Source organism: Hemitrygon akajei, chromosome 2 (assembly GCF_048418815.1).
Source record: "Hemitrygon akajei chromosome 2, sHemAka1.3, whole genome shotgun sequence".
NCBI lineage: Eukaryota > Metazoa > Chordata > Chondrichthyes > Myliobatiformes > Dasyatidae > Hemitrygon > Hemitrygon akajei.
The window spans coordinates 92962623-92979023 of record NC_133125.1 but is presented as its reverse complement, the minus strand read 5'-3'; the positions used below and the strand labels follow the sequence as shown (position 1 = coordinate 92979023).

The 16401-nt window shown below is 37.4% G+C and overlaps 1 protein-coding gene across 1 annotated transcript in view; it reads left to right on the top strand.

Annotated features, from left to right (window-relative positions):
- LOC140714547 (low-density lipoprotein receptor-related protein 1-like) overlaps positions 1–16401 on the top strand; it is a 1940354-nt gene that overhangs the window by 1319780 nt on the left and 604173 nt on the right. The window lies entirely within an intron of this gene.

Here is a 16401-nt window from a genome sequence, read left to right as displayed (position 1 = left end):
ATTAGTGTCAAATGGAAAACAATGCCATATCAGTGTTCCAATTGAAAACTTACACCACTTTTCTTTTCTCTGGAAATAGAATTAAAGATTATTTGTTTTATTTTCTGACAGACACCGCCTCCTTTATTTTGTATTATTACAAATAGTGAAGATAATTTGGCCCATTTATCAATCCAGATATCTTCTAAATTCCTCACATTGCAGCCTCCAACTGTTTCTTATTTACTTCTTGAGAGTTGGCAAAACTAGTGCTCTGCTTGAAAATCCATATGATCCGTATTCCCATCAGGGTTCACAATATTCACTCAAAGTTCAAAGTAAATTTTATGATCAAAGTACAAATATATCACTATATACAACCCTGAGATTCATTTTCTTGTGGGCATACTCAACAAATCTATAGAATAGTAACAGTAACAGCATCAATGCACAGCTGCCAAACTGGGGCTTGAAGCCCCAGTGCAGAAGGCAAGAAACTATGCAAAGGCAAAAAGAAGAAAAAATACCATAAATAAATAAACAATAAATATTGAGAACATGAGATGAAGAGTCCTTGAAAGTGAGTCCATTGGTTGTAGGCATATTTCAATGATGGGGCAACTGAAGTTTATCCTCTTTGTTCAAGAGCCTCCTGCAGTTGACTGCATCATCTTTCAGAAGCATACAAGAATATGCCAAGGATACTTCAGCAAAATCTGTCTCTCCTGAAAGATTATTGCCACACAGATTAGTCTTTGGAACATCATGATTTGCAAGTTTCCTTTTGAAATACACATCATTCTGACTAGGCTCCATATTGCCATTCCTTCATTAGCAAAGACCTGACATTCATCAACAAAGACCTGCACATATCAGCACACAAGTTAACTTCCCAGGGAGAAGGCACATGTATATGATCCTTGGGCACCTAAAGATGGATGACAAATGTAACTGCTACTATTGCCAAATGAGTTTCGGCCAATGAATAATAGAATGTAAATGGAATTAGCATTCCCTGTATGAAAAAGTTCCTGATATCAGATAAAAAGTTGTTTTGTGTAATTAATCCAGCCTTACTATTTAGATTAAACTGTTTGCATGAATAGTTTACCACTTCAGGATCATTTCAAGAATTTTGAGCCAGATCTTACGGATAGCTATACAAGTGAGAGCTAGCTGTAGTGGATGTATGAGTGCATTGCAGGCTTCCAAGTCTACTGTATGTTGTTATGAACTGTAACATTTTAGAAAAGAACCAGCAGCAATAGACTACACATGGGGTCTGGTTTTGAGGCTAAAACCACTATCTTTATTAGTAACTACTCAGTATAGTAACTTAAACCAAGATAAACAAAAGTTAATATTGTTATGTGTATATATGTGTGTAAATATTACTCCCAAACTATATTGAACTAGGAGGGGGAACAAGGCTTAAAGTCTTGAGATGGTAAAGTAGGGAACGTTCAGTTCATCCATGGAATAAATGATAGGAGAGAGATATTTGTAATCCAGGGTAAATGTAGAGAGAAGGCAAATACGTCGAATTCCACAGGTTCCACGATAGTAAGACTAAATATCAGTTGTCGATGATCCTCCGTCATGCCGTTCCAAATCTACAAACGAATTATCACTGAAAGTGATCTGTCACAAGGATATCATCTTCAAGTGATTACCACACAACATACCCAGGCAAGGGTTAACACATAAGTGGTCTCCACAGGATATCCCAAAAAATCCACTCCTGTGGATTATACGAGGTGACAGCGACACATTCGATGTGCACTGGATCGATATTCAACCCACCCTTGTGGGCATAGGAGAGTTCCAGACCCCAGCTGCGATAAGCTGAAGCTACTGGCTTTTCAGTCCCTCTCCCTCTCTCTCTCTCTCTCTCTCTCCTACTACTACTACTACTACTAATACTGAAGGTTGCTCTCTCTCCCTATATGAGTCTCAAGTTCGCAGCAGCCGGTGACTGACATCATAGTCCTGCCTCACTCAGGCACTCCCTTAAAGTGACAGTCCACAGCAACTGAAACCTATGGGTTCATAACAACGTGATGTACAGAAGGGTCTTGAGGTCAGGTGACAGAATATTGGACCTAAACACACAGATTCTGCAGATGCTGGAAGCTTAGATCAACACACACAAATCCCTGAAGGAACTCAGCAGGTCAGGCAGCATCACAGGAGGCAAATAAACAGTCAACATCCCCTCCTATCCTCCTCTGGTATTCCATTTCCCATTCTGATTACTTCCCTTCCCCTGTCCTCATGACCTGACCATCATCTCTCTCTGGCTTCCCAATTCCTGCCTTCTCCTAGTAGATTCCTCTTCTTCAGCTTTTTACCTCTTCCTCTTATAACCTCCCAGCTTCTTATATCATCACCCACTCTCAGCCACTTTCCCCTCCCCACCTGGTCTCACCTATCGTCTCCAAGCTTTTACTCTTTCCCTTCACTACTTTCTTATTCAGGTTCCTGCCCCTTCCTTTCCAGTGCTGAAGAAGGGTCTCAGTCCGAAACATTGATTGTTTGTGTCCCTTCATAGATGTTTCCTCACTTGCTGAATTTGTTCGGAATATCTGGCTTGTCACTGTAATCAAACTCAGTGGCTTGTACCCAAGGATGTTTTCATTACATACTAAGCTGCATGTCCAGATACATTTCATAACAGCCCTGTCATCTTTATACTGGTGCATCGGCCACAACTCCATTCATTTGAATGAAGTGGTTGACCTTCAATAAAAAGTTAAAAGAAGACAGGTGTTTCCTCTTTTTAATTATTGTTAATTGATGTATTTAATTTACATACATTGAACGTGATTTTAACTGAATTTCTTATTTTGTTTTTTTTTCATTATTTAATAAGTGTGGTCCATAAGCTGGGCTGGAGCATAGTCATAGCTCAAAGCCCAATCTGCCTCATGGAATTGTTTGCAAGTGTAGGGGTTTGTAGCATGTGAGGAGCATAATAGATTAGTGCAACGTCAAGCATCCTCTATGGATTAAATGCAAGATACAGACTGGATCTTACACAATCTACTCATTTAGTTTGGAGGCTCCACTTGAAACTTGTGTCTTTATTGGTAAACCAGTCACTGGGCAGATGAAAACTGTGCTAGCCACAAGGGAACTGTATTGATTTGCTGTCATTCAGTATTACATTCACTGAAGTTTAGATAAATGAGAAGTTGGTCTCACTAAATAAAAATATAGGAAACTGAATGGTGATTGACAAGAGGAATGCTGAGTCTGATTCCTCCTCCCAGAAATGTAGAATTGGGATCATTGTCTCATGATGATTGGTCAGCTATTCAGGAATGGAATGATGAGAAATGTCTTTGGTCATGAGTGTTGTAAGTATTTGGGACTTTATTCATCAAAGTATTGTGGGTGCTCAGTCATTAAGTAAATTGGGAGTGACATTGAGAGGGAAAAATGCTACAAAAATCAGTCTGGAAGGTGGTCTTAATCAGCCAGATCTTATGCAAGTGTGCAGTAGGCTTAGAATAGACCTATTCTATTCTATCCTATATATATATTTTTTTTAAATATCTGTTTTCTATTAATTTACCAGTGGGGATAAAATAGGAAAATAAATTCATAAAATTTCACCAATGTTACTTAAGCATTGCCAATTAAAATGATCCTAAATATATAATATCAAAATCCTAAACATCTATTTACTCCTGTTTTCTATGGTTAGTGTGAAGACAAGCTAATTCAAAATGTTCTTCTCTTTTTTCAAATTCCGTCTTGGCTTCATTTTTCCTCACCCTTAGCTTTGTAATCTTCATCACCCCAGAAACCTGAGCTCCACCAAATGGTCATGATCAAGCCAATTTTAAATCAGTCATGCATTGGCTACTGGGATTTCAAATAAGTAAATGCAAAATAATATTTTAATAACTATGGCCCTGGGGTATGAAATTCCCTCTTTAAAACTCTCCAGCTCTCTTTCCTACCTTAAGATGTTCCTTAAAAGCTACATCATTGGCAAAGATTAAATAAAACCTGAAAACTAGAAAAGCTCAGCACACCAGGTAGCCTTTGTGCAGAGAGAAATAGAATTAATATTTTAGGCCAATGATCTTTCCTTGGAACTAGATTAACAAAAAAGGATTAAATGTGATTTTTTATTCTTACTTTATAATCTATGCATTTTTTTCTTTTGCTGCTGTGAACCACATTTTGAAATGTACAGTAAATACTTGCATGGTGGAAAAGGACCCATTGGTTTCATTAGTCATTTAAATTTGACAATCACAGTGTATACTAAATATGAATTGAGAATATTCTGTATTCCAATATCAAAATTAAAGTTGGCAAAATGGCATCTGTATTTCAAGTTTCCCATATACGTATTTGTGTCATTTATTATGCACATTTTATCCCACAGTTTCACTACCAGTAGAGATCCAATATAGGTTAATTGGTCCTGCTGCCTGAATAATTCTATACCTGTTTAGGAACACTGGGTTAATTACTTGAGTGATCCAGTAGAAATTGCTGAAAGCAGCATAAACAGTTTTTGTTATTAGGTATTGCAATGTATTGCTGCTACATATCAACAAATTTCATGACTTATGTCGGTGATTTTAAACCTGATTCTGATAGACAGCTCATGTTGGTACCACTGACATACTGTAGGTCAGAAGAGAGACTGAGACTAAGATGTACTAAGAAAACTGCTGAAGGCAAGGTGGTAGACATGGTATAAATGGTCCTCATTAAGGGCTTTGAGAGTAGGCTTGTCCAGAAAGTTATGTCATTTGAGGTGCTTTACCAAAGTGGGTCTAAAACTGGCTTAGCATTTGGACAAAGAATGTAATGGCAAAGAGTTGGTTTTCTGACTACAACCAGTGGAGTGTGACAGAGTTTGGTGCCGGACTTTTAATGTTTATCACATATACAGTACATACACATAATGAGAATGAGTGTGGTCTGATAAGTGAGTTTGGTGATGACACAAGGATTGATAAATCTCTCAATAGCAACATTACAGAAGGGCATAGATCAATTGTAGTATTGAGCAGAGCAGTGGCAGATAGAATTTAATTCAGTAAAGTGTGAGGTAATGCATTTTCAGTGCTTGATTGGATAGAACCTTTAGAAGCATTGAGGTACAGAAAAGCATGGATGTAAATGAAGAATTTAGAAACAGGGAAATATTGGGGTGCATTTCTGCAAATAGTGACACAGGTGGACAGGATGGTGAAGAGGGATTTAGCAAACTTACCTTCATAGACAGGGGTTCTGAATACAAGAATAGGGAGTTGATGTTACAGCTGTACAAAACATTTTGCATATTGTGTTCACTTATAGCCATCGCACTATAAAAGGGATGGAATGTTGTATGCATTTCTGGACTCAATACTATAAAACGGAAGTGGTAGTGCTGGAAAGATTGTAGAACAGATTCACCAGAACGTTGCCCGAAATGGAGGGCTTTAATTAGGAGAGAATTGGATAGGCTGGGGTTGTTCTCACTTGAATGCCAGAAGCTATAACCTTTTAGAGGTTTATAAAATTACGAGGAGCAGAGACAGGGTGAATAGTCACAACCTTTTACCAAGGGTTCACTGAATTAACCCCTTTTGTTTTATTTTGAACATCTCACAGGTAATAGCATCTCAGTCTAATATTCACATATTCAGTAGAAAGTAATTTGTTTAAATTGTGCATTTAATGACACAGTTGAGAGTAACTCAAATTCAGTTTATCAAATTTTAAACTTTGAAGTCACAAAGCTAGAGAAATGGTGGAATCATTTATGCTTTAGTTACTTGTGCTGTTCTGAGAAAGATTCTGCACGTGACCTATCAAAAAGTTCCTGTAATTTCTAGACACTCATATATTTATAACAAGAAACTTAATTTCCAAGTACTGTGTGCAAGTTAACATAGAACAACAAGTGTCAAAGTGGAGCAAACCTGAATGTCCAACGTTTCCTTGTAGCTCATACACATAACTAACCATTTCTCCAAATCCTCCATTGCATCTTCATTTAGTATAGAGCACCACACACAGAAATAGGCCCTTTCCTCCATCTAGTCCATACTGAACTGTTATTCTGCCTATTCCCATCAACCCACACCTGAACATAGCCCTCCATTCTACTCCCATCCATGTACCTATCCAAATTTCTCTTAAATGCTGAAATCAAACTTCTATCCACCACTTCCATTGGTAGCTCATTCCACACTCACACCATCCTCTGAGTGAAGTTTCCCCCTCTGGTTCCCCTTAAATATTTCATGTTTCACCCTTAACCTATGACATATAGTTCATAAAATAAGTTTGTTGTTTAGGGAACATGTTGTCTGCTGCATGTTAACATTAAGAAGGTCAATAATGCAAACCCAGTGTAGGACAAATAGAAAGTATTACCAGTGTTTCAGTGTTTATAAGTTATTCATTTCCTTTGTACCTTAGGTAAATTACATTTTAACACTCAAGTACTGAATATCTTCTATTTGTTGGCAATAATTTATGACATTTCAGTGCATTTTCAATACAAATTGATTTGCAAGACAGCTTAAATATTTAGACTTCAGTGTCCAACATGCAGAAAGACTAGTAATTTATAATGGGACTAATTTAAGATTAGTTTAAAAATTAATTTTCCAGATGCTTCACAGAAACTGTCGGCAAAATAGTTACTAAGTATCGATAGCTCAAAGTGCATATTGAATTTGGAGAAGAACATAACAGGCACTTTGGCCATCGCAGAATGTCAATGGAGGAGTTTGTAAGATTCTGTAGGTGAAAAATATTCAATACTTAAGTTTAAGAAATGTAAATCATTCACTATATGAATACTTTGTATTTGATTGTTTCAAATAACAAGTTGATACATTGTGATGTATTGAACTCCACTGAGGGGAAAAATCAATAATCTTTCAGTCAAAAGAATTCTACTGTAGCCATCATCATTTACAATCCTTAATGATTTATCCTTGAAATAATTTCATATTTGTATGAACTTTCAGAAGAAGCAGTACACCACTGCTTAATGGAAATGTTCCAGTCAAACGTTTAATATTTTCAATTTAAATTTGCACTTGTCATACGGTGTGAAACATGAAACCACATGATCTAAATGGTAAAATTACACTGGGCAATTCTTGTTTTGGACACACTGGCATCTCTGACACAACTTCTACAAAAATAATACACATACTGATGCAATACCTGGTCCAAAATGCTTTTTGGTGCTTATTGGGAAACAATGCTGATGAACCTTGAACTGGTACCCTGCACAGACAGATTAATAGAAGCCCTGAGAAAATGTTTCAAAGTTCAAAATAAAATTATTATCAATGTACATATTTGTCACCAAATACTACCCTGAGATTTGCTTGGAGACATTCACAAGATAATACCATAGAATCAATGAAAAAACACAACAAAGACTGACAAACAACCAATGAGCAAAAGATGGCAAAATGTGCAAATTAAAATAATTCATTAAATAAGTAAATATGTACATAAACAATACTAAGAACATGAATTGTACTGTAAATCCATGAAAGTGACTCCATAGGTTGTGGAATCAATTCAGCATTGAGGAAGGTGAAGTTTTCCACACTAGTTCATGTGCCTGATGTTTGAAGAGTAATACCTGTTCCTGAAACTGGGGATGTGGGACATATGGCTCCCCAACCCCCTTCCTGCAGTGGGAAGAGTGCATGGCCTAGATGAAGAATATTACTTTCTTGTGGCAGCACTCCTTTTAGATTGGTCAATGGTGTGGAGTGCTTTCCCTCTGATGGACTGGGCTTTATTCACCACTTTTTGTAGATTTCTTCATCTCAAGGCTATTCTCATAGTGTCCATGAAGACATGTTATATCCTCATTAATTCATAGGAATTCCTAGCCTGTGACCTATCAAAATGGCGACTGGAGCATGCAGAAAGGTTCTTGAGGACCTTTAGCTGAGAGTATATAGAAGTCAGCCACAAATGGTGGAAGAAGCACACATCTTCCATACAATCCATACTTCTGGACCATCTAGGGCAGGGCTAAGGGATTCTACCTACCAGTCAACTCGAAACACAGAGGACTGTAGTGTAAGCAAATCATATTCATGATCTTGAGGGTATTACATGTAACACTGAACCATCAAAAGGAATGAACTTAGTTCTATTGCACTTCCAAAGTTTGGCTAATGAATAATGGCTTCTCTGGCCACCTATGCATTTGACCATCAATATTTGTTGCTTAATTATTATTATTATTATTATTATTATTATTATTATTATTATTATTATTATTATTATTATTATTATTATTATTATTATTATTATTATTATCATTATTATTATTATTATTATTATCATCATCATCATCATCTTTTGTATTTGCACAGTCTTGACTTTTGCACATTGGTTGTTTGTCCATCCTCTTGGGTGTAGTCTTTCATTGTTACTCGGTTACAGTGTATGCCCACAATAAAACTTGTCTCAGGGTTGTATATGATGATATATATATATAGTTTGATAATAAATTTACTTTGAACTTTAAGCTTTGAAAACTTCAAAGGAAGAATCATTACTGGTTCTTGCAGATCAGTTCATTTGTTTTATTTCAGCTTCACCTAATACTCTTGTAATTTGCTGCAATAATTCCCTTCAAAATCAGAAATTTCCCATCCACTACAATCAAAAGATCCTTCAAATCACACATATAATAATCCACTCCATACTTTACCTGTTATGAACAGGAAAACCTTCAGCAAGGACTTAACTCCGTAGGTTAACTTTCTATATGAGTAAAGTGCTTTCTACTTGTTGATCAACGGCTAGTGCTAACTTCTTGATTGATAATCCATTGTTGATTAGTGTAGCAGAGGTTCATTTTAGTGACCACTTTAGCTCTCCAAGCTTTGCCTTCTTGTGGAATTGGGAGTGGATATTGCTCAATATCATCATCTTGAGTTGGCGTGAATTTAACACACCTATTTGTATGCTTTGGACACAACCATAGTTAATATAGCCTCCATTCTGGTCAGTTTACAGAAGCGGACTCAACCTCTTCATTCATCTTCAGTTTGATGCTTAGAGCATGTAGGGATGATTGAGGCTTATAATAATGCATTTGAGATTGATAGGAAAGCATCAACACTGAAGAAAAGAATGACTATTCCAATTGGTACATCAAGTGTGTCATGACCATGACAAGAAGAGCGACTGACTGAACTGAATTCACCAGTGTGAGTTAGACTTTGTCTCATAGTCTTGGACTTCACAAAGGTTCTTAGAGTGAAGTCCATATGAGGGGTGTGATGATGGACATGAAAGCATGAACCAAATGGCAGATGCAGTTGCCAATTGGCCAAATGCACCTTCCATCCTGTCCCTTAGCTTATTTGCTCTTCAATCAACACTGAGGGCAATGTTGTGTCCAGTGCAGGATGGTAACATAAACATGCTGGTATTTGCCTTCCAAATTCTGCACTGCTATGTTTGGAGGTAGAAGTTGAGATGTTCAGAATGACAGAGATCCAAAAGTTTTCCCAGGAGTTCCTGTCCACAATGGGGCTCAGCTGCTGTTGCTGCAGGATGATATTAGGAAGCTTTTTAACTGTGTAACTACATGTACTGTGATAAAAGTTATCAGAATTTTGGATCCAGCACATAAAGGCAATCACAAGGAAAATACACCTTTGCTTTCTTAGAAGTTAAGGAGGTTCAACTTATCACCAAATATGCTAACAAACTTCTATGGATGAACTGGTGTAAGTATCCTGACTGGATGCATCAGTGTCTGCCTGGATACTTTGAATGTGTATAAATGTAAGAAGTTGCAGAGAGTAGAGGAGTCAGCCCAGTATATCGTGGGGACTTCCCTCCTTTCCATCTGTAGCAGCTACAGGAAGCACTGCCTCAAGAAAGCAAAATCCAATATTAATTATTCTGGCGTCCAATCCATGCCACCTTCTTGGAGCTACCATTGGGAAGGAGGTACAGAAGCCTAAAGTCCCACGCCTGAACAATTGCTTCCTTTCAGCCATTCGATTCTTGAACAAACCTGCAGAGCCTTAATCACTGGAGTGAAGCAACACTATGACTATTTTTAATCTCGGGAATAGATTTTGTTTCTTTGTTCTAATTGTGTTCTATTGTGAAATTTGTGTATAATTAATGTTTCATTAATCTTTTTCTTGTGAATACTATTTATATTATGGTATATAGTTGTGATGCTGTTACAGATAAGTTTATCAATGCACCTCTGCATACATGTCCCTATGACAATGAATGTGACATTGAAAAGCTGCACTGATGACACATGATGTTGCACATTCACATAATGACATGGATTTATACCTTTGTCCAAACTTATTATTCAATAAATGCCATCATCCATAAAATGATAGCTTACAAATAGCTGATTCTGAAGAGCTTAAATCTTACGTTTATTGTCCACAAATTCTATAGTCTCACAGTCCATCACTATTAATTGTCTTTATTACAACCTGAATTCATTAACTAAATAAAGACGTGATAGCAACAAGAAGACACTAATATTTCTTTCTTGAATTTATTTTTCAATAAATCAGGAGGTATGCTCAGTAAATATTTGCAGGCTGGGATCTTTTAAACTCACAGAGGCATCAATAATCTGGCGCTGATCATTTCTGTTCTTTATGTGCGTATAATTTACCACTGGTCACTTGCAGTAATTTGCATTCCTGTTTTCTATGAATATCAATTTAGATCTTCCCCTGTGCTTATCTTTGTGGGAAACAGGCAATCTGGTGAAAGCAGTCAATAGGTCGAGCAGTAACTGAGCGAACAGGAATTGTCGATATTTTGGGTCGAAACCCTGCATCATTCTTGATAGTTTTTTGCTTCAGATATTTTGTTGATTCAGATTCCAGCATTATGGACTCTTGTGTCTTCTATCTTTGGGAGTACTGTTTCATTTATTTTTATAAATTCAGTTTGCATTGTGACAACTTGTCATTTCCACTTAAAAGTGACAGATTCAATCATTTTCAATAAGGCACATATAACATCTGGCTGACAAGTGTTGCTTCAATATTCTTAGGCCTTTACTGAATCCTCTGAAGATTTACTGACCATATACTACTTCTGTGCATCTAGTGGTGTTTACAGTTTGATAATGACATGTCCCAAGGCTACTGCAATAAAGCAAAGCCAGTCAAGCTATCAAATAAACAATGATTAAGTCAATTACAGTTTCAAATGTAAGCGCAGTGGTGCATTTCATGAGCTTAAAAGATCCCAAATGGTTTTAAAATAAAACAGCACTGATTAAGCAGTTTAAACTGACAGTCAGCTCATATTGATAATGGTTGTTATAACAAGATTTTGTTTAGGTGAATGATTGTTAACTATTCGCCTGAAGCATCCAGTGCATGGTTTAGAATAGATCTATTATAAAGCATTTCAGATGAATAATGACCACAGTTCTCCAAAGCTGGAATGCCCCATGTCTCTTAAGATACAGTGGAGAGAGTTAGCCAATTCTTCTCTTAATTTCTTTCAAGGCAAGTATATTTCCTCTTTAGTAAACCACTTTTCGGCATTTGTTAAGGGCACAGATTTTCTAGATGCATGTTTCTGTTGTTGATACTCATATATTGGTTGCAAATCAGATGAATCTCTGTTCCCACAACCAATAGACTCACTTTCAAGCATTCTTCATCTCATCTTCTCAATATTTATTGCTTATTTATTTATGGAGTCACGGAGTCATAGAAAAGTCCAACACAGAAACATGTTCTTTGCCCCATCTAGTCTGTGCCTAGCCATCTAAGCTGCCTACTTCCATCAGCCTGCATTGGGACCTTAGCCTTCCATACCCCTACCATCCATGTGCCCATCCAAGCTTCTCATAAACAATGACATTGAGTTTGCTTGCAGCACTTATGCTGGCAGCTCGTTCCACATTCGCTCAACTCGCTGAGTGAAGAAGTTCCCCCTCATGTTCCCCTTAAACTTTTCACCTTTCACCCTTAACCCATGATGTCTAGTTATATTCCCACCCAAGCCCAGTGGAAAAAGCCTGCTTGCATTTACCTTACCTATATTTTATTATTATTATTATTATTATTATTATTATTATTATTATTATTATTATTATTATTATTTCTTCTTTTCACGTTTGCCAAATTTGTTGTTTTCTGCACTCTGGCAGAACACCCTAGTTGGGCAGTCTTTTATTGGTTCTGTTATGGTTATTATTCTATATATTTATTGAGTATGCCCACAAGAAAATGAATCTCAGGGTTGTATATGGTGACATACTTTGATTTACATTGAACTTTGTGTCCTAAGATGGTTTCGCAGTGCAGGAACTGACTGAGAACATTAAAATATGTACATAGCTCCTGTCATTATCACTCTCAAAACTTTATTAAGAGAAGTTTAACAACTTAGTCGATTGTGCTTCAGACACATTATTTCAAGATCAACACTCAAAAGATGAATTTTATAAGGCTGAAATGTAAAGTCACAACTGCATTAGGTCTTTGCTATTTTACCATTAATTCGTTTGGCATCTAAAGATATCCTAACAACTGTTGCAAAAACACATAAACTGTGTGACTGAAATGGGTTCACATTCAATGTTTAAACATGCAGAAAGGGTTCTATTGGCAGCCAGTACTTAATCACCTTTGACAAATTACTTCAATATAAAGGAGAACCTAATGTTCAATGACCTTCAGTGGAATTGTCAAAATTTACATTAAATATAATGTAATTTAGTCTGGAGAATATTTCAGAAATTACTCTTAAATATTTATCAAACTAATGCCTGCCAGGGATTTCTTTCCAAAGACCTTTTGAATAATACAGAGCGCGTTTAAAACACCCTTGCTGTTCATTGTGTTCTGCCCTAGAGTGGTAGCTAATTCCAGTCACACACATGGGATTCTTGAACCACTTGCTTGCGAAGAATATTGGAGGTGGTTTCTATTAGCAACTTCATGTTTTAAAAGCTGTTCAGTATACTTTCCTCCAACCAAGACTAATAAGACACATCCAATTCCTGATGAGAGAGGCATGCACTTCACACTCTTTGAATACAATTCTCCTTCCTCTCTGCATAAACCTTGTGTTAAAGTTAGTGCTCTGATTTCAGCCTCTGTGGAGTGCATTGCCTAGAGCATGGGTTTCCAGCTTTTTCTCATGCTGTGGACCCTTATCATTAACTGAGAGTTCCATGAATCCCAGTTTGGTAACTTCTGGTAGACACTGGGGTAACAAACAATCTGCTGGAGGAATTGAGCAGGTCAAGCAGCATTTGAGGGGAAAATAAATTGTTGACATTTTATGTTAAAACCATGCAACATTACAGAGACCAGAAAGGGGAGATTACCACTAGAGAAAGGGTGGTGGGGGTGCAGATGAGTAATATTAAAGCCAGAGGTCCCACCACTCTCCTCTTCACTCTCAATTCTAAAACAAAATTTTACACTCACCACCTCCCAGATGCTGTTCGACTTGATGAGCAATTCCAGCAAATTGTTTGTTGCTTCAGATTTCACCAGCTGCAGTCTCTTGCATCCACAGGACTATATTTGCTGGATTAGCCACTTCATCTAGATACACGTAACCAATACAATGTCAATTTTTTGTTTCAAGCAATAAGTCCTATCCTGCACTGACAATGAATAGAATTCGGTAAATTAAAAAAAACAGAACACATCTAAGATATAATAAGGTTGATTAAATAGGGAAGAAAAATAACTTTGAAGCCTCAGAAGCATTTGAGCAGATACCTCAAAGTTTCCATCTATAAAATGTTGGAGGAACTCAGCTCTGCAGGCGGTATCTATGGGGGGGGGGGGAATAAAAAGCCAACAGTTTGGGCTGAAACCCTTCATCAGGACAGGAAAAGAAGGGGGAGGGGAAGAAGTACAGGTAAAAGGTGATAGGTGAATTCAGGTGAGGAGAAATGAAGATGTGTGAGGGAGTTGGATGAAGTGAGAAACTGGGAGACGATATGTGGAAAAGGTAAAAGGCTGACGAAAATAGGAAAGGAGGGTAGAACCACAGGAGAAAGGGAAGAGGGAGGGGCACCAAGGGGAGGTGATGTGTAGGCAAGGAGAAGAGAAGGGGTAAGAGGGGAGTTGAAATGGGAAATTAATAAAGCAGGAGAGGGTGGGGACAGAAGTTATTGGAAGTTAGAGAAATCGATATTTATGCCATCAGGTTGGTGGCTATCCAGATGAAGTATGAAGTGGTGCTCATTCAACAGAGGGTGGCCTCATTGTGGCAGGTGAGAGCGGCAAGGACTGACATGTCAGAATGGGAATGGGCAACGGTTGCCATTGGGGAAATCGCGCTTGAAGCGGACTATTGTGAAAAAGTACCACATACAGTTTAATGGTGTCATGTTCATTTTTCATTTAAGTCTTTCTTCTATTGGCCTTCATCTAGAGCAAGGGTTTCCAACCTGGGATCCATGTACCCCCTTGCTTAATATATTGCTCCATGGTATAAAAAAAGTAGGGAACCCCTGATATAAGGTTAATGAGTGGGTGTTACAGTGGGAAGTCATTGATTGGGTACCTGGCCCAGAGGCCTAAAGTATGTAATCTGTTTGTAACTGATACACTGTTCCACTGGCAAGAACTTGCACGGATAAGGTGGCTTAATACTTGGTAATCAGGACTTGTGGAAGAATCCAGGAAACTATGATATGCCTCACTCACAGTTTTAAGATTGACAGCTGGCTAAGCTGACCACTAAACTAAATCGTGGGACTAGCAAGGGAAGTTGTCAAAGGCATTGAATATCACTTTTTTACGTATTTAAAACATACAGACGTTAAAACACCTAAAAAAAGAATTGCACTTGAAAGCTTTTAGAAATGCTTATGCATCAGATTACCTGGTTCATTAATGTTGGAGATGAGTCAAAGAAGTGGCTAAAGTAGCTGCCAGCCATTCAGGGATTCTACCCTAGTGAACTCAAGCGCAGAGACTACACAAACTGGCATTTGCATGGTTCAAATGTCGAGAGTTGTACATGGAGATTCAAATATTTTTAGGCAAACTCTGGGTCACTACATCTTGGGAGAAATAGACTGAAACATAAATCCTAAAAAGAACTAGTTGGGCTGGCATGATTTTGAGTTTTAAATGCAAAAGCCCTGGAAATCAGCAAATCACCTAATTCCAATTTGACTGGAGTTGTGAGAAATGGCAGCGAGCCAATTGATTGCATGGCTGTTTTTAACAGGTCTTAGCCCTTGTGAAACCATTCAAAGGCTTCCAACTGTCAGCCATGTCCCTAATGGGCAGATGTTTTGCTTAAAGGAGTATTGGCAGTGAAATTATTCATGATATATAGGAAACTATTTGCCAATCACTCAGCAGCTCCATCCACCCTCTAGGACCTCAGTTTGTAAATTGATCCTTTCTGTTTCTGCCATCTGTTGAGCATTCCACACTGCTATTCCAAGAATCTAGTAAATCTAAACTCCTGAATAGTGAATCAACTCTTTTATATCGGAATACAATTTGAATGGTTTTCCTGTTATTTTGAAAATACTTATTCTAATCCAATCACATTGTGTTTTGCTTTGATTTTCCTTCCCAAATTACCTACCTTTTTTTCTGAATTTCCTCTGAAAATCAGATTTGGGGGTGAGTTTTAATCTCTAAATTCAGCTGTGGTTAAATCTGAACATAGACCAGTTGAGATTCTGAGCAACCTCCTGACAGCCATTCTTCCAACCCACCCAGATCAAAACTCTATTTCAGCATGCTCTTAGCCTGACTAGATGCAATGTTGTTAAATATAACAATTCTCACATGGCAAACCTTCCAGAAAGGGCAGAAGCAAGGTGATCTTTGTGGCAGGGAAGGGACAAAAAAGAAACCCTCAGCTTTGGCTTTGAACCTGGAATTCCATAACCTAACTCCCACAATCATCTAAATAATATTAGGGACATTAGTGTTAGCCAGGGCTCAGTCAAGATTATCTCAATTCTTAATCAAAAAGTTGTGTATTCAAGCCTTACTTTGATTGCAAAATCTTGGCTGATGATCCTGTCTGATATTAAGGGAATTAAGTAATATTAGACAGGCCTTCTACAGACGAAGATGTAAAACTGAGATCCTTTGCACCATTCTGACCAAATATATCATTATGTCTAATGATACATTGACATATTGCTGTAATGGGAATGTGGCAAAAATAGGCTGTCACATTTCTTGAATGATGGCTAAGCACACATCTAAATAGTGTTTAGATCACTTCTGAAGATCCTGGAAACAAGTAAGCATAATACACATTCAAATTCAATATGATTAAAGGTTCTCATCTGAAATGTTAACTGTTCTCACCCCAAATATGTTTATTTACATGCTGAGAATTTTCATCGTTTTCACTATTCTATAAGAAATTTGAACTTCTGCAGTATTTTGTTTTTGTTCA